Source organism: Medicago sativa, chromosome 5 (genome assembly GCF_051527215.1).
Source record: "Medicago sativa cultivar Bolivia chromosome 5, Bolivia_mono, whole genome shotgun sequence".
In the NCBI taxonomy this organism is placed as follows: domain Eukaryota; kingdom Viridiplantae; phylum Streptophyta; class Magnoliopsida; order Fabales; family Fabaceae; genus Medicago; species Medicago sativa.
The window spans coordinates 22,903,249-22,918,998 of record NC_140753.1 but is presented as its reverse complement, the minus strand read 5'-3'; the positions used below and the strand labels follow the sequence as shown (position 1 = coordinate 22,918,998).

Below are 15,750 nucleotides of genomic sequence, written 5' to 3'. Positions count from 1 at the left end.
ATTTTAATTCAATTTTTGGATTTAAAAAAAAAATTGAAAGGCCAAATATCTATAAGATTTGACTTTTCTTTTTTGGCAAAAAAAAAAGACTTTTAAATATGTGATTTGAGCAATTGAACTGAACCTAACAAGCTGAACCGAGTTACTCACGAACTCGAACCGAGTCGAGTTCGAGCTAAAAAAAAAGTTCGTAACGAACTTGAGCCGAGTTTCGAGCTGAACCAAATCTTATCGAGTCGAGCTACAAGTTCGATTTGACTCGGCTCGTTTCTAGCCCTAACTATAATAATCAGTACAACAAATCCTGCAAAATTAAATGATTAGCATCAAGAAAATAAATAGGAAAGAAGCAAAACAGAACGTCCATATAAAGAAACATATAAATATACACTCTTGCCAAGAGTTTTCTGGATTCTCAAGACACTTTCAGCTCTGTGCAGACATTTGCTTGAGTTCCATAATAGAGATAGAACAACAAATATAAGAGGAAATTAATCCAAAACAATTTGAGTTCTTTTCCTCATAATCTAATAGAGAAAGACATATTGAAAGCAATCTCATATTAACCAAATCCCAGATATTGTTCACAGCTTTCATAAAGTAGTTTGATTGGCATAAAATTGTTCTTTTAGGATTCTCTAGCGATGATGCAATGGGGCATGGGCTACATAAAGTAGTGTTCCAGCAGTTAGAGAGAAAAATATCAAGAGAATGAACTGCAATATCACTTAATATGACAAATAAACAATTTTAACCGATTTGATGGATTAAAATTTTGACTGGTGTTAGACATACCCAAAAACAATTAGTGATTTACTCAATGAACATCACAATCCCACACCCTTCATTTTTGAACATGTGTTGGAACCCAACCAAAAATAATAGTATACATTTCCAAAGAGCACGTTCCTCGTCCTTGTTTCGTATTTTATCTCTCCAAGCAAAAAGGAAAGAGATTTGATTGGTGTAATTTTTGAATTTGGAGAATTTTATATTCGAAAACTTAGGGAAGATAAATAGGGAAGAAATAAAATATAAACGTTGGATTTCTCGTTTGTCAAAATATTATGTATGATGCAGCATCAACATAAACACACTAGAATGTTACTTAATGTGATATCGTTTAACCGAATTATTTGACGATGGAGCATTTTGATTGACGTCAGACAATTTAAGAGTGATTTAGTATTTCATAAATTTAAAGTCCCAAATTTCTAGGAACTTGAAATTTTAAAAATAGCCTTGCTAACTTGTGCCAAAATGTCACATGAATAAAAGTATAAAATTTGTATTGAAAAGAGCAATTTATAATTTTAAGAATTTGAAAATACAACTTTGGAAATAAAGTATGATCTAAAGTTTCTTAATGTATGCCCTTATGGTACATGTTATTCCTTCCGTCCCAAAATAATCAACCTTTTGTGAAGTAAACTTGTCGTAAAAAGCTTTCATTTTCAATCTACGATACACCATTTTTTTCTTTTCAATTTCACCATCTAATTAATATCACTTTCACCACATCTAATCCAACATCTTTTACTTTACATTTACGATACTGCTAGATACATCAATACCTTGTAAGAGTATTTTAAAAAAATGTGGGCCTGTTTGATTCAATTTTTAAAAACAGTTTTTTGATTTTTAAAAATTTAAAAGCTGAAAACTTGTTTGGATATAGTGTGTTGAAAAATTTGTTTTTAAAAACTATTTTAAGATTTGTTGTTTTAAAAAGCAAAACAGCTTAAATGTGTTTTCCTTTTCAGTTTTGTGTTTTCTTGTTGCAATTCTGAATAAAAATTACGGAGAAGTTGAACTATTCATTAATGACATTAAGGTAATATTTTGCAGCTCTCTAATCTCCACCTTAAAACACGTTAGTACAATGCTCAAAACAGTTTTTAGAAAGAGCCTACCAAACTGGTATCATTTTAAATTTTTCTCATTAAAAACAGTTTGTTAAAACTGATTTAAGAAGTAGTTTTTAAAAATTAAAAACTTAAAGTTCAAACTCATTCAAACAGGTCCTCTCTCTCTCTCTCTCTCTCTCTCTCTCTCTCTCTCTCTCTCTCTCTCTCTCTCTCTCTCTCTCTCTCTCTCTCTCTCTCTCTCTCTCTCTCTCTCTCTCTCTCTCTCCCTCCCTCTCTCTCTCTCTCTCTCTCTCTCAATTCTTTTATGGGTTAATTGTTTAAATTGATCATGTTATATACGCAAAATTTGAAAAAAGACTCTGCAAACAAAAACTCACAGATTCTAACTCTATAATTTGTGATTCTTTCTATTTTTGACCTCCTATTCTTTCCAGATAAAATAAAGCTAGATGTTGAATTTTTTTCATGATTTTTTGTAGACATATTTTGGACATTAAAATACCACTTTCAACATAGAATTATAACTTTTTGACAAGGAACAAATTAATTATGAATTTTTTAAGCACAAAAAAAAATTGAATTTTAAGTTGGTTTTTTGAAGGCATATCTATAGAAATGCATAAAGAAGACCTGTTAAGTTTCGTAGCATTTTGACTATACCTCAATTTATTTTAATTTGTCAACCAAAACATGCAAATGGTAATTTTTTCTAAGTAAGTATAGAATCACGAGTCAAATTTCATTACCTAATTTTGTAGACATGGTTAGAACATTATAAGAACCTCCACCACTAAATTTTGGAATTTTAAATAATGAATGAATTAATTATAAATTGTTTAAAAAATTCATAACTATGAAAAAAATATATATAATTAATTCAAAAGTAAAAATATTGTATTGAAAACGACAAGATTCGTAACTTTAAGAATTTGAATATTGGACTTATTAAACAAACAATTTTTTATAAATTGTTTGCTTCAAAAAATCAAAATGTTAATTTTCTCAATATTTTGTATTGAATAGCATTCTCTAATCTCTATAAATGTGAGAGTGAAGAAAGAGACAAAAGAAGTAAAATGGGACAAACCAGATCTGACCAAAATTTGTACACTATCTATATATCACCACTTGACAGGTGGGGTGTCGCCTTATGACTAAACTATATAACAAGAAAATTATGTACATTGAGAATTCTATCCTTTGTGAAACCAAAAATGTTAAACTTGATACATCATACCAACTTCTAGTGATGATGCATGAGGTGCATCACAAAGGAATGTGCCCTACCATTCCTCCTTAAAAATTCATACACAAAATTAATAGCTATTTTCTTTATAGTACCAGACCCTGGTTTAGACTTCATTAATGAATATCCTATAATGTAAGCTATTCCAGCAAATAAGTTGTTGAAGAGGAATGCAAATTACTACCCTCATTAGGTAAATGGCATTATTGGCAGTGAAACGGCATTATTCAGCCTTATAAATGATGAATTCAAAATGTAAGCAATCAAGTCATCATTGTCGCCACCCTCATTCAAACTTAGTCGACACTCCCATTCATTCTCATACATTTTGCAACATCGCAAGTATTAACTTAGCTAGGAATTTATGTTACATTATTGGATAAAGTTTATGACTTTGTTTCTTTGTTTTTCCATTGTAATTCAGCTTGTAGTTATGTAATAAGGTGGCGCAAACATATGGATTTTGATAAAAACAAAACTCTCATTGTGTGAATTTGAGAGCATTGCTCTTTTGATAGTGGATTGAATCAAATGTCGATTTTATCAAGAAATTGAGTATCTTTTGGTGATTTGCACTTGACTTGTTAAAGGGTGTACGTGACACATCATTTTTTTTTACTCAAATGCACTTTTGATCCTATATTTTAAGAGTAGTGATATTTGTACATCCAATTGATGACAACTTTGGTGACAAAACTTGTTTTTCTATCTTTTTATTGATCAAAAACAATGAAGAGAGAAAAAGTAAGAGAGATAATAAGAATGTCATGTGAATATGAGAGAGAAATTTGTGCAAAAGTTGTCACAAAATGGTTGTACAAATATCATTTCTCATATTTTAAATATGGATTATTGTTTCCCCTAATTTTAAAATAAACTTTTTTGTCCCTAATAGCCTATCCTTTTTGGCTTGGATGAGAGGGAAGGACAATTTGTCCAATTAATGGGTCCCACAAAATCAACGTTGATTTTCTTCCCATTTAGATATTCTATCCGTTTTATAACGAGTGTCACCTTAGCAAAAAATATTGTTTCAAAATAAATGTCACTTTACATTTTAAATGCAACTTTAAGTTTGTCTTTTTCTTATAAAGTGGTAGTTTAATTAAAATGTTATGTCTAATAATTATTTCAATTCATTTCTTAATCTGTGTATCAAAATATTAAACGACACTCATTGTGAAACGAAGGAAGTAACTTGAGTCACAACACAATGCCTAATATTCTCGAACTATTTTTCACTTAACTAGTGCAATGCTCCCCTATAGCATCTCGGAACATGTTGTCCATTTTTTCCGGATGAACAAACTACAAAAACTAACATAAATTTTTTCAAAACTTGGGAATGTGAACACTCCCATTATTTTTGGTTTTCCACCAAATAGTTCTTGCTTTAACGTTTTTAAAGTCCTCAAGAGACATTCAAATACTCACTCCTGTTTAGGGCTGGCAATGAACCGAACCAACTCGAGTATAGTTCGAAATTCGATTCGACAATTAATCCGTTGAACTTGGTTCATGAACCTAATGAGCTGAACTTGAGCCGAAAATTAAGTTCGTTAAATAAATGGGCCGAACTTGAGTTATAGATGGTTCGACTCGTTTGATTCATGAGTTAGCTCGATTATATATATAATTGATTTCATATATTTAAATAATTTTGTGCTTAGTTTTTGAAACTTTTTATATTGATGAAAATAATTAAATTTAAAAAAAGACTTTAAGGCTTAAACTTTTCGGTTCCTTTTGTTAAAAAGCTTAGGAAGTAGGAGGAACTTTAAATTTAGGCTAATGTTAACTTGTGCCCTCAAGACACATGTTAAGATACTCATTATAGAAATACACATATCAAAAGGCGTGCATTCAACTTCTTAAATGTTGTAATATTGTGTTTTCCAATGCAACATTGCTCTATTTAGGTTGTTTAACATGTGCCCTAAGGGCACAAGTTAACATGACCCTTAAATTTACTATATGTATTAACTGCTTTTGCAATTTCCAATTTCATTTCCAATTTACATTAAGATTACTTTTCGGTTCATTTTCATTTTCAATTGTCCACACAAAACTTCTGCGCTCCTTTGTTGTACATAGTAACTAACAAGAATTTAGCAAGTAGTAAGTAGCAAGATAAGCAAATCTCCATCAAAAAGGAAAAACCTATTGGTATATTTGTTTCTAATCCAATTTTTTGTGTATGTTACTTCAGTCTTCTTCTTATTGGCACTATGTTGTGTCTTATCCTACCGAGTTGTTTCATTGTTTATTCTCTTACTCCAAGTGATATTTTTGCCGGTTGCAAAGTAATTATCTAGTCTAGTTGCTAAGAAGAAGAAAAAACATATTTGGCTTGACTACTACAAACTTAATTGTTAATGTTGTGCTTCATTTTTTATTTCACAAAAGTCATTAACTATTTTATACCAGGTTTCTTTCCTGGGAATGATTTGATGATATTCTTCTCTTTTTTTTAAACAATATTATAAATTTTGACTTTTGAGTTATGTGATTTGAACAAACGATATGAACCGAACCGAACCGTTCGTGAACTTTAAACGAGCCGAACTCGAGCTGAAAAAATAGTTCGTGTCGAACTCGAACCGAGTTTCGAGCTGAACCAATTCTTATCGAGTCGAGTCGAGCTCAGACGAGTTCGGCTCGACTCGACTCATTTCCAGCCCTACTCCCGTTGAATGAGACCTTGTCAAAAAACATGGCCTCTCCTCGATAGCACTCAATCCTTTGAGCATTCACCTTCGAATTGATTTCAAAAGTCTTCGTTCAAATTTATAGCTCTGCATGGATAGAATTTTGAAATAGTAATGGTTTTAGACCATCTCATCTAGATAAAAGCCTCAGTCGAAAATTTAAGAGTAAAAAACTCTCCCCCACATGGAAATTCTCTCTCTCTTTTTGGCATCATACCACTTGTTGACCTTGGAACTTCTCTCTAACGCATGAAGTTGCACCATTTTAGCATCACCAGCTTGGAATAAGTCCGAGTTCAATCTCATAATAACCTAATGTGCATTGTATTGAAGATAAATTGGTAAACGGTAAGATTTTTCCATATACAACCTATAAGGGGACAACCACCTTCACTAGTTAGATTTACAACTTTGTCTAGGATTTTCTTGATCTCTCTATTGGATAATTCAACTTGTTTACTTGTCTATGGATGAGAGGGAATGGAAATCTCGTGTTTTACACCGTATTTAGCTTACAGGTTCTCCAACAACTTGTTGTATGGATGAGTGTCGTTGTCATTAAATTATGACTCTGTGGGTACCAACTACCAAATGTAGTGAAATATTTTTAGGAAAATGCTAGATATCAAGAATGATTTTATCAAGAAAGATTCAAGAATGACATGCAGAATAATCACATTTTACTCCTCTCAGCAATTTGGGACCTGTCTCAATTTCTGGTTTGCTATAAAAGTATTTAGGATTGATTGAACACCAGAAGCTGGGATCCTTCCGGTGATTAAATTGCCAAACAATATCGAGATTATCACCAGTCCACTTATGTCTTTGAGCACATGAGTCAACAGACACAGAGTTTGATTGAACACCAGAAGCGGATGCTGCCATGACTGTGTTGTCCACTTATGTCTTTTGAGAGAAGATTTAATGAAGAGAGGAAGTTTTTTGAGAGAGCAGATGCGTACAGATCTGAAAGGCGCCGTAAAGAATGAAAGAAGGAAGAGAGAAACTGAAGTTATTAATTAGGGTTTGACGAAAATGACAAAAATACCCTTGTTTTTTATTTAAAACCAAGGAGAATCTTGTATTTTCACGTAAAATGAAATAGCGGTGCAAGAGTGCAAAACCGCTATGCAGTGTTGCGGCCGCTATCTCATAACGCTACGCCATGGCTTATTGCATAGCGGTCCTGGACCGCACCGCACCGCGCGGCCGCTATTGGCCGCTATAGCGCCGCTATTAACTACTATGCTTGCAACACTTGAGAGGCAGCAAGTGCTCTTCTTGGTTTAAAAGGTTTGTTGCTTATTGTTTTCAATTTACCATGAACAAATATGATTTTTTTTTCCTTATGTTTATCAAACTCGCAAAACCCTCTTATTTTCATTTATGTCTTAAACTCTGCCATTGTCACACTAACATATTAATATGATGATGGGGTTGAGATCGACGAGTCTAAACGAATGAACCTGTCAAAACTGTGAACTTAAGTTACTACATGGATTTTGACATCTAATGTAAGTGACATTGGCATTTTCACTTATACAAAAATAAACGGAAGGAAGATGTTTCAGCTACTGTGCAAAACTAGGAAGATGTTGCAGCTACTGTATTAAACCAAGAAGATGTTGCAATTACTTTTGGAAATGTTACTTTTGATGTTTATCTTCTATTTTGGTTTTTGAAGAATACTTCCTTCCATTTAAATGAAGGGAAGGAGGTTTAATCTCATGCTTTTATGTATTAATTTTTCCTTAATGGTATTAATTTTAAATTTACGTTTCTTATGTAGTCTAAAGAAAGTAATTCTAAAAAAGCATTTTCCACTATAGAAAAATTAGTTATGTGCTTCTATTAAAAAAATGCAGATTTAGGTACATTGTTTTCAATGAATATTTCCACAGCCACAATTGGTTAAAGTGTTCCATAACAATAGTCAATTAGTGTACTCAAGTCTCAAGGTCAGGCAGCTCCTACCAAAGACTTCGTGTGATTATTAATATCAATTGTATATAGGTTTGTTGTTTTATGTCCTTACCACTTATACAATGTAATTAAAATCAACTCTCCTTCATGTCAAAAATTGCATTGCTCATCAATGATCTCATCTTATTGAGATGTATACCCATTTGTTATAAGCCTGCAATAATTGATTTGACTTACGATTATATCAGAAAAATATCAAAAGAAACTAAGATATTTGGTGTTTAGATGAAATTTTCCTCACTAGTTGCAATAAATCTATGTTTTTATTATGAGATATACTCTTATTAGTTCTCTTGTGTAGTTTACATTTAATGTAGTTTGCTGCAGTTTGGTGGTGCTGGCAGGTCCTTGGAGTTACTGGTTTGGGGTTTATTGATGCTATGTGCGGCTTGGTTGTGTTGCTGTCATGGCTTGCTCTACCAGCAGTACTGCCTTTTGAGAGTTAATCTCTGTCATGGCCTTTTGGCATGGTTTGTATTCTATTAGTCCTACTTTGTTAGGAATGTGTTGGTAGATTATGTTACTGACTAAGTGTGTAATTTGTGGTGAGCTGTTTTAGTCTTGGCAGCGTGGCTGTGTTTGTTTTTCGGGCTCCAGTGACTTTGTTTAGTTTTTGGATTGTGAGGCATGGGTATGCGGTTGGTGCATTGCCCATTCGTATACTCCGACCTCATTATTTGGGAGGTTTTCATTGTTTGTTTTGGCGGGTGTTCCGTATATATACGACACCTATTTGTATTATTCTGTTTCTTCCCCGAGTTTATATGCCTCTTGCATTTTCTCGACGTGAATAACATTTGCCGTTTCAAAAAAAAAGTGTTCCAAAATGTTTGGTAGTTAATATTATTATTACAGATGTGATGTTGAATGATGTTTCAATTATAATATATTTCACGTTGTTTTAATTTATATTCATGTGATGTTGTGGTCCTAGATTACTAATATATCGCACGGGTCCACGATCTAGTTGTGACAGCAATTCAACTGGTTATGACCTACTGCAGTGAAGATTGTTACTATCATCTCATCTATGAATTAAAAAAAGCTGAAACTTCATCAACTATGAATTAAAAAAAATCCAGACAGCATTATTAGTGGTGGGACCATTGTTGATCGGACGCAAAATTTTAAACAATCCGGACAGCATTATTGCATATCAACTTGTAGCAAAACTCCGAAAATAATTCATTATTAATGGACGCAATTCATATATACCAATCTTTATTGTTAATCCTTGATACTATCACACTTCAATTCTCAGACATACAAACAAACAAACAAACAAACAAACAAACCTATACCTTCATTTTGCTATCGACTTACAACTTAGAAGATGGTTGAAGCTGTGCTTGAACTTGTCCTTGACAATTTGAGCTCACTCATTCAGAAGAAGATTGACCTATTTCTTGGTTTCGAAAAAGATTTCGAAAGTCTGAAAAGTTCGTTCACTATGCTGAGGAGAAACAATTCACTGACAAAGCTATCAAGGATTGGCTGCTTAAGCTTATAGATGCTGCTTACGCCGTAGATGACATCTTAGACGAGTGTTCCACCAAAGCACTAGAGTTGGAGTACAAAGGATCCAAGGGTGGACTACCTGATAAGGTACATAGATCTTTTTTATCCTCTTTAATTTCATCCAAAACAAGTTGCTTTCCATTACAAAATTGCTAAGAAAATGAAGAACATACAAGAGAGGTTAGATGAAATAGCTGCAGAAAGAACCAAGTTTCATTTGACCGAAATAGTCAGAGAGAAGAGAAGCGGTGTCCCTGACTGGCGCCAAACCACCTCAATCATTTCTCAACTTCAAGTCTATGGAAGAGATGAAGATACAAATAAAATTGTAGATTTTTTGGTTGACAATGCTTCTGGTTTTGAGGATTTGTCGTCTTTCCAATTGTGGGTCAAGGCGGATTCGGAAAAAGAACACTTGCCTAACTTATCTACAAATATGAAAGGGTGGTCAACCACTTTGACACGAGAATGCGGGTGTGTGTTTCAGCAGATTTTAGTTTAAAGAGAATAACGAAAGCGATCATTGAAGATGCTACTAAGAAGGTGTGTGATGATTTGGATCTAGAGCCACTACAAACAAGACTTCAAGATTTATTGCAAGGAAAAACATTTTTTCTTGTATTGGATGATGTGTGGCACTATGTCAAGGAAAGTTTCTTGCGCCTTAAAAGAGAGGAAAAAGTGTGGCACTATGTCAAGGAAAGCAAACTATGGTGTTTAGGAGATGAAGATACTGTCATGCCTTCATTGAGATTAAGTTACTTGAATTTGCCAGTTAAACTGAGACAATGTTTTTCCTTTTGTGCACTATTTCCCAAAGCTGAAATAATAAGCAAGCAGTTTCTCATTGAGCTTTGGATTGCTAATGGGTTTATTTCATCCAATAAAATTTTGGACGAGGAAGATATCGGTGATGATGTGTGGAATGAATTATATTGGAGATCATTTTTTTCAAGACATTGAGACAGATGTATTTGGAAAAATTACAAGTTTTAAGATGCACGATCTTGCTCAATCAATTTCAGAAGAGGTGTGTTGCAGTACAATAAACGATGACCTGCCTAGTACGTTAGAAAGAATCCGCCATCTCTCAATTGATAATGGAACTGTTTCTCAAAAACAAAATGATAGTGGGATTTCATCGTGTAGATTCTTTGAGGACCTACATAAGATCATTAGATGTTAGATCACGGTATCTTCCACTCAATGTATCCAAATTTCGTTCTTTACGGGTACTTAAGGTGCATTCTTATTCAAGAAAAGTGCCATCTTCAATTGGTCATTTGAAGAGTTTAAAGTACTTGGATCTTTCTTATGGTTCTTTTGAAACTCTTCCAGAATCCATATGCAATTTGTGGAATTTACAAACTTTGAAATTAGACGTTTGTTTTAACCTCCAAAAATTGCCTAATAATTTGATACGCTTGAAAGCTCTACAACATCTATCCTTGAATTTTTGTGAGAGCCTATCAAATTTACCTCCCAATATAGGGAAGATGACTTCACTGAGGACTTTGAGCATGTATGTTGTTTGCAAGGGAAACCTTTTGGCAGAATTAGGACATTTAAATTTGAAAGTAGATTTTCTTCACATCAAGCACCTTGAGAGAGTGCAAAGTGTAGAAGATGCTAAAGAAGCCAACATGTTGGATAAGCACGTGAAGGCTTTGTTGTTGTCGTGGGATGAAGAGTCCGAATTGCAGGAAAATGTGGAGAAGATTCTTGAAGGGCTTCAACCTTATACCCAACAACTTCAAGAATTGTGGGTGGAAGGATATACAGGTTCCTATTTCCCAGAGTGGATGTCTAGTCCTTCTTTAATACATTTACGAGAGTTATGTCTCATAAATTGCAAAAGCTGTTTACACCTCACACAATATGGGAAAGTACCTTCTCTAGAAATTCTAAAATTGGACAAGCTACCAAATCTGACAAGGTTATCAAGGGAGGATAGTGAAAATATGTTCTAGCACCTTTCTAAACTACAAATAACGGAATGTCCTAATTTGTTTGCCTTGCCTTGCCTTCCATCTCTCAAAGAAATGACAATAAGTGGGAAATGCAACCATGGTTTACTAAGTTCAATTCATAAACTTGATAGTCTTGAATCCCTCGGATTTGACAATTTTAAAGAGCTAAAATGTTTTCCAGATGGGATGCTAAGAAACCTCACTTCTCTTAAGAAATTGTGGATTACCAGTTGCTCAGAAATAGAAAGTTTGGGTGAGGCTTTACAAGATGTGACTGCTCTTAAATCGTTAATATTGGAGGATCTTCTAAACCTGACTCTTTCAAACTCTTTAGGAAACCTTTGTTCGCTTCAAGTGTTATTGTTAAGCAATCTTCCAAACCTGACATCATTACCAGACTCTTCAGGAAACCTTAGTTCGCTTCAACATCTAAACTTTTATAATTATCCGAAGTTGATTTGTCTTCCGGAGAGCATTCAAAGCTTTAATGCTCTGAAAATTTTGATTATTTATGGTTGTCCTGAGTTGGAGAGACGATGTAAAAGGGAAACAGGTGAGGATTGGCCAAAAATATCTCACATTCAAACTCTTGTAGGTATGTTTTGGATCTCTTGCCACCTCTTAATACATTTTGACCCTTTGATTTATTATATTGTACGCCTATAATCATGCCTCTTCTAAACTCTTTTATTGTATTGTATTGAGAATTTTGTTAAGGCTTTTATTGATTCTGGGTTGCCATTAAGTTTCATTCTTGTGTTATACTTTTTTTTCACAGGTTCCTGTTTTAGGCATTAGAGGGATAAAGATTTGAGTTTCATTTCCCTTGCGTATGTAGTTTATTGTTCATATCTAAAGGAAGGTAAAGTGCTTGATGCTTTTGATTTTTAAAGTCATTACTCATAGCATTATTCTTGTTTCAGATCTAATGGATTATAGTTTTATCTCTAATGTGGATAACAAATAATGCCACTGTACTATGTTGATAAAGCTTTTTGAATGTTATATTAGACCTGAAACTTTTTGTATTTAGTATGATTAAGACTTAGGACATTCTCATTTATTATGTTTATATGGAGTTGAAAAACAAATATGCACTGATAACTTAAAATCTGAGATAATTTTTTTTAACTGATTTGTAAAACATGGATTTGAGAAATTCAAATTCAAATTTATCATGTAAATACTTTAGAAAAATAATTACAAAAAACACCAAAATTGTATAAAACAACATATAAGTCTGTGTTCATGCTTTATGCATCCTTCTTTGTATCCTCGTTAATTGCTGATAATCTTCTCATTACAATAAGTACAGATTCTAACATTTAGGTGGCCGAATTAATAATTATTAATCTCTTCTTTCCTTTCATTGCCTGAGACACTCTCCTTCCGTCTTTCTACCCATAGTGTTTATATAGTCCTAGTTTAGATATATTGTATTGTATAATATTTAATTTAGACTGTGCTAACTGATATTTATGTTATGTTGGTTGTCAGTAAGGAGACGATACATCCCTGCAAGAACTTCTAGCGGCCGTCATTCCTTCAACCATCTCCTGATTTGCAAGTGAAACCGCAAATTCAAATCATGAGAAATCTTGGAATACTGTGATAGATAAACCAAGGAATAATGAGTCCAATGCTAAGGGTTCATTCAAAATCTGTTACATCAATTAATTCTGCCTTTGTCAAGGGTCAGAAAATCCACTGGAACAACAATTCATATGCCAGCTATCACTCATGTGATAACAGACTGTTTCTCCCCAAGTTTCTGTAGCTGACACAACGCGAATTGTAAAATCTGCGGCAGCCAAATGATACAGGACCTTATTTGATTTTCCTAATTTCTTCATTAGGAAACATGATTCCTTTGTGTCCTTAGCAAAAGAAATCACAGAATTGTTCAGAAGACATGAAAGCTCATGTTGGTGCCTAGTCTATTCTGCCAAGTCACCAAGCTCATATTGGAGGTTGTCAAAAAGATGAGTCACTGAGGACTAGCTAGTAAAATTCATGTGCAACTGAATCTCTTGTATCACAACTCATCAATGATGGATGCTGAAGAACCAATGCATGCGCTTTATTCGACAAACTGACAGTGAAAATATCGGCTTCACTCTAGATGCATATAAGGTTAATGTGAAACAATGGAACATTATACATAGTAATAATAATATGAACAACAGGAATAATGCATGTGTTTTATCCAGAGCTAGTTTATGTGTGCACAATAAATTATTAACATTTCTAATATCCAAATGCTAGAATGTTAGGGCAGTTACATAGAAAGATAATGAAACACTACTCAAAATTCAAAAATTTATCACATCAATAATCATATACATCTCTTGATTTGCAAGTGCAACATCCAATTCATTCCGCAAGAGGATGAAATCAAGACAAAACTGAAATTGTTTTAAAGCAAGAATCAACACATGATGTCTAGTCAGAGTTCATTACCATGAACCTTTCATTGATTTTCCAATTGTCAAGAGATTATTTAGTCTTTTCAGCACTTTAAATTTCAAATGGCAGCATCTCCATCATTGTGATAGTAAAACGACCTTTCATTGTCCAATGCAAACAGTTAAGCACAATAACAAGAGCTCCAGAATATCATCAAATAACTAACTATAGCTCAAGTAGTAAATATTTAGATTTCTTAACTTTTAATTAGTTGGGAGTTCATCCTTAACCATCGATTACAGACAAACATCTCAGAAAATGTCAACCCTTTAAATAGATCTCACTTATTTTGAGAGGTTAGTTTTGGATTAGTTTAACACAACTTACTTTAACAAAAAAATTAAGAAAACTATATTGTTGCAGGTTAGTTTTGGATTTCTCATCCACTCTATACATTTTATCCTCTCTATTTACTATATTGTACACCTTCAATTATTATGGCTATGTTACAATCATTAATCATTTTTTGTTCCATTTCGCAAACCACTACAACCTGGAATGTTTAACTTTTTCATGTCGTGTGATACATGCACCATAACCAGTTCGATTATACCTTGTCAAAAAATTGGCGTCAACATTACAAGTCATTCTGTGCACTGCATTACCAGACGCCATATTGATTCTGCTCACTATTAATCAGAAGGCGTTATCAGTGCATCAGATTCTCGTTGCAGCTCAGATGATGCTTGCGGAATGTGTAGCAGAGCAATTGCGAAACGTCTAACAGGTAGCAGAGCAATTGCGAAACGTCTAACAGAGCTGCAACACCTCCTACTGTACCGAAATGCCCAAAACGATCCTGAATCACTTGTGACAGACCTATCATTTCCCAACAATCAGCGCTTTCTTGACATTCAAACATAATGTGCCAATCAGATTTCTCAGACCTTTCATTGTATTGTATTGAGAAACAATACACACAATGTAACAAATTAACCCACCTAAATTATTGAAACCGGGGAGAATCGAACCGGGGACCTTGAGGAGGGCACACTCCCAAAGCCCAAGCCAATACCACCGGGCCAACCCACCCAAGTGGGTTATCTATTTCAATTTGTTAAAATGACTTTTTGTATCTTTTGCTAATATAAAAGACTATTCAATCAAATTGAACTAACTTCATTTTTGAAAATGACAATGTTTTATTTTTGATGCAAAGAGATGGCAATGTTAAAACTTCTTAAATGATTATTAATCTTGTAGTTTTTTTAAGGAATTAATCATGTAATTTTTTTTAAAGGAAGGAATTAATCATGTAATCTGTTACAACTATATAATAATGTATGTATATCTCCTAAAAAAAAATAAAAGAATGTATTTATATCAGCTATGCAGATTTAGGGTTGTTTTATGAATAAAGGAAAAAACACCTATACCCCATGTCATGTGCAATGACCTCTGGCATGATAATCCTTGTAAATCTTGTCAAATCAAGAAGTGTGCTTTTAATTACGATAATAAACTAAAATTTTCAACAACCAATTTTGTCGAAATTAACTGTATTGTTTTTTAAGGAAAAATTTATTTGTATTTAGAATAGATGCAAAAAGGTAAATAAAACTAGTGAGAGGTCCACTTAAACAATGATATAATGTAAATACTATTACTTACAAAAATGAAAGAAAATTCTCTCATCACAGTTTAGAAGTCAATTTTGTGAAAGTGAAAAATACTATAATACATGCTCCAAAAGGAAGAGTTATAACAACCATCATGTTATCCCTCAAAAAAAAAAAAAAACAACCATCATGTTTGAATGGTACTAAGTACCAACATAACAAATACGTAATACATTGATCAAAAACTTGTAGTAAATTTAAACGGTAACATCGAATGTCAAACTCGAGGATTGCGTTTACTATTTAGTGAATTTAACGTTCAGTATCATACTTCAACAAGGAGGAAGATTTTTTGTAAGGAGCATGTGATTTTTCATGGTATATAATATACTAGTACTAAATATTTAAGCATGACCATCAAAAGGAATGGCG

The 15,750-nt window shown here is 33.3% G+C and overlaps 1 pseudogene across 1 annotated transcript; it reads left to right on the top strand.

Annotated features, from left to right (window-relative positions):
• The first annotated feature begins 8,983 nt into the window (after nt 1-8,983).
• On the top strand, nt 8,984-13,546 carry LOC146921092 (putative disease resistance protein RGA3; annotated as a pseudogene). The gene is made up of 3 exons (XR_015011995.1): nt 8,984-11,888; nt 12,072-12,155; nt 12,791-13,546. The product of XR_015011995.1 is annotated as a putative disease resistance protein RGA3 (transcript).
• Nucleotides 13,547-15,750: the final 2,204 nt, after the last annotated feature.